Here is a 4,077-nt window from a genome sequence, read left to right on the forward strand (position 1 = left end):
TACTTCTAATACTATCCATTGACTCTCAAGGGGATCTACTCTAAGATGCTAACCAGGCCTGGTGAGTCTGTTACACCCTGGAAGCATAGAACCCCTATACTCTCTCTCCCCAGTGTGAAGATGTTCAATAAAAGTTATTCTGTATTATACTACTGGAGTGGACATCAGTCTGTGGGCACTAGAAGAAGGGCGGTTGGTGCTATTGGGTGGGCAGCTGAAGATCATCCCCTAGACAGACTAGAGATGAACCGGCCATATTCCAGCAGCTCCTTCAACGGTGAGCTCTACATAAGAGGTATAGACTCCAGAGAGAGAAACATAATCTGCCCTATACAAAGCATTAGTAAGACCTCATCTGTCACCATCCTTCCAGGTATTATAAGAGGTATAGACTCCAGAGAAGGAAATGTAATCTGCCTCTATACAAGCTGTAAAGGTAACTGCCTGAGGCCCCAGGGGCTCCATAACTGCACCCAGTACAGTGACTGGGATTTAAATGACAGCAGGTTAGTGACTGGTGTATTCTGGCCCCTGAGAGTGGTATCAGTATGGTTACAGAAGCCACTTGTGAGTCAGTGGACGGTCTGATCACATGCAGAGTCTGATTATATCACAGCTTATCATCCTCTGACTGACTTCCTGTATCAGAATGATCTGCAGCTCCTCAACGTCTGTCTGTTATCTGAATGAAGAGTTCTGAGTAAATGTGATTAATACTCACATGCCAAACATTCAGACATTGTCCTCCTCCGAGTCCTTCTATTATATCCCAGTGATCGTTCCTGGGGTCTCCACACGCCCAGTGCTCAGACACTGACCTCCTCATCCTCCGAGTCCTTCTATTATATCCCAGTGATCGTTCCTGGTGTCTCCACACACCCAGTGCTCAGACACTGACCTCCGAGTCCTCCGAGTCCTTCTATTATATCCCAGTGATCGTTCCTGGGGTCTCCACACACCCAGTGCTCAGACACTAACCTCCTCATCCTCCGAGTCCTTCTATTATATCCCAGTGATTGTTCCTGGGGTCTCCACACACCCAGTGCTCAGACACTGACCTCCTCATCCTCCGAGTCCTTCCATTATATCCCAGTGATTGTTCCTGGGGTCTCCACACACCCAGTGCTCAGACACTGACCTCCTCATCCTCAGAGTCCTTCCATTATATCCCAGTGATCGTTCCTGGGGTCTCCACACACCCGGTGCTCAGACACTGACCTCCTCATCCTCCGAGTCCTTCTATTATATCCCAGTGATCGTTCCTGGGGTCTCCACACACCCAGTGCTCAGACACTGACCTCCTCATCCTCTGAGTCCTTCTATTATATGCCAGTGATTGTTCCTGGGGTCTCCACACACCCAGTGCTCAGACACTGACCTCCTCATCCTCAGAGTCCTTCCATTATATCCCAGTGATCGTTCCTGGGGTCTCCACACACCCGGTGCTCAGACACTGACCTCCTCATCCTCCGAGTTCTTCTATTATATCCCAGTGATCGTTCCTGGGGTCTCCACACAGCCGGTGCTCAGACACTGACCTCCTCATCCTCCGAGTTCTTCTATTGTATCCCACAGACGTTTGTCACAATGCCAGCAGAGATACTGAGGACTTGCAGCAAGGTTCAGGGCAAAACCTAACTTCAGCCAATCGCCTTTCTTTTGATCGTTCTGCCCGAATCACCATCAGGCCCGGCGCTACCACAAGGCAAGCGGCCGTCTGAGGGCGCTGAAGGGTGAGGGTGGAAAAACAGGGCATTGTGAGAAGTACTTGCCAAAATGCCCCGATGCTTGCGCTATGTTTTCTTTTTCTTCACTTACCTTCGGTGCGGGAGAGCAGCGGCGAGTCATCGCGGGTCCGGTGGGAGGAGCTCCAGGTGGGTGTCCTAATTAAGCTGGCCGGCGACTGCCAGAGGATCCCGGCACGCGCGGCACCTCAGGCAGTCGCCGGCCAGCTAAAATAGGACTTTTTTTTTAAAAACTACACAGAGCCCCAAAACCAAATCAAAACAACAAAACTGAAAGGAACAAAAAAGAGGATGGTGTGCGGAGGAGGGGAATTGAGGAAGAGGGGGAGGGGACAGCAGCCAAAAACGTAAAATACACACAAAAAAACCACAATCACACAAATACCATTCCACCCACAAGCACACTTTTCTTTATTTACAAAGCCTTCTTTTTCTTATTTTACTAAATGCAGCTCACATGCTGATAGGGAGCAGGCCCGGCGCTACAGGGGGTCGGGGAAGGGGTTCGGGGGGGGCGCAAAAATGCACCTTCGCCTGTATAGGCAAAAATCCGAGCACCGGCCCTGATCACCATCCACATTTGTTGCAACATAACCGAATATAATCATCATGAGGTGTGTGGCCCGGCTTGTGGCCCCTTCATAATGTTCTTCCTTGTTGCAGCTTGTCACTCCCTCCCTGTGATTGGTGGACAATGGTGGAGGAATAAATCATCCTCAGTACAGGAGGAGCAATGTCCATTATGGTGGAGCCCGATGATGAGGAAGGGCAGCTGGAAGGTGACCACTGGGCTCCAGGGGGACGGGCTTCCAGTTGGCGGCAGATGTTGCCCGGGGCTTGTCCTCAGCCCTGGAGGGAGGAACTGTGTCCGGAGGGGGAGGTAGTTGTTGGAAGGTGACATGAGACTGCTGGGGACTGCTGGGGACTGTTGCTGGGAGTAGCTGCAGATAGAGGAGCTGTGTCCTGTATGTCACTACAGACCAGAGGCCAAACACATCTACACCGGCATCAGTAAAGGGCAATCTGTGGCCTGGAAGATCTGCCATTGGTTAGTGTTGGTGTCTTCCTCTCAGCATACACCGGACACGTTTGTGGAGCATGGAGGACATTGCTTCATCCCGATGGTCCAGAAAGCTGCAGATTTTACTGCAACTCAAAGTAACTTCCTGCGACCAATCGTTGGGTTCAGTTTTGTACAGGAAGCTGTCCTTAGAAAGGTCGAGTCCCTTCAATATGTCGTCCATACTCTCACCTCATGTTCCATGCGCTGATCTTTTTTACACTTGTGATATCTCGTCATTGGTGGGGAGTCCTTTACAGATGAATAGCATGGATGAGCCGTACAATAGCCCGGACAACAGAAGTCCACTTCGAAAAGTGTTCAAAACGGTGAGAAGTCCGCCTTGGACTTCCCGGAGGTGATGGAAGTGATGGCAATGTCTGATTTCCATGTCAGACTTCAAATACAGAAACTGCCGCCTGGCTTGAGGATTCACCATTCAAACATTCAGCGGCTGGTACTGTGTAGGTCCTATGGAGGTCCCGTGACCAAGGAGGTGGGGGGTCAGTATATATACGTAGGGCCATTGATTGGGTGCAGAGGACTTTCTGATGCGTTCAATCACCAATATGGACATAGAACCGTTCTGTCTGGTTGTGTATCTCAACACTAGCTGGCGGTGGGTGTAAAAGTCATTGAGGTGGATCGATGTCTTGCTGAGACATTGTGCCGGCGGCATTGAGAGTTCATGGTAATGTTTCCCAGAAGCAATGTACCAATTCTGCTGTAGCTGGGAGTTTAGCAATGCAGAGAGGTTTCAGTTGTTTTCGGAGGATATGATGATGGAACGCACGCTGTGTCTATTGTAGGACACAATCCCGGTACACGGTCATTGCAGTACGGGAGTCTTGTAGACTGGTGGCGGCTTTGCTGATATCTACCGACCTCTGGGCTGCCATATCTCCAGGTCCTCATACCATCTATGCAGAGCTATCGAAGATCTATTGACTGTCCATTGATCATGTGATCTCTTATGAAGATGTAGAAGATGTTATCTCCCAATCTCAGCAGTGTTGGCTGACAGTTGATCGCAATGAGACCCTGAAGATCGCCGATACATGTCATCCAATACTGTGCAGACCTCAATGAACATCCAGACAGGTCAGAAGATCATCAGAAGGTCCACTCCAGATAAACACAAGTGGATGGAATGGAGACTAAAGCATTGAGCTGGAAGGGTGGAGGTCACAAAGCCAAAGAAACCTAAACTATAGGGGGAAGAAGGGACTAACCGAAATATGGGGGGGGGTTGGGACAAACTAAAGTATGGGG

Source organism: Nanorana parkeri, unplaced genomic scaffold, assembly GCF_000935625.1.
Source record: "Nanorana parkeri isolate BGI_ZX_2015 unplaced genomic scaffold, ASM93562v1 scaffold3776, whole genome shotgun sequence".
Classification (NCBI taxonomy): Eukaryota; Metazoa; Chordata; class Amphibia; order Anura; family Dicroglossidae; genus Nanorana; species Nanorana parkeri.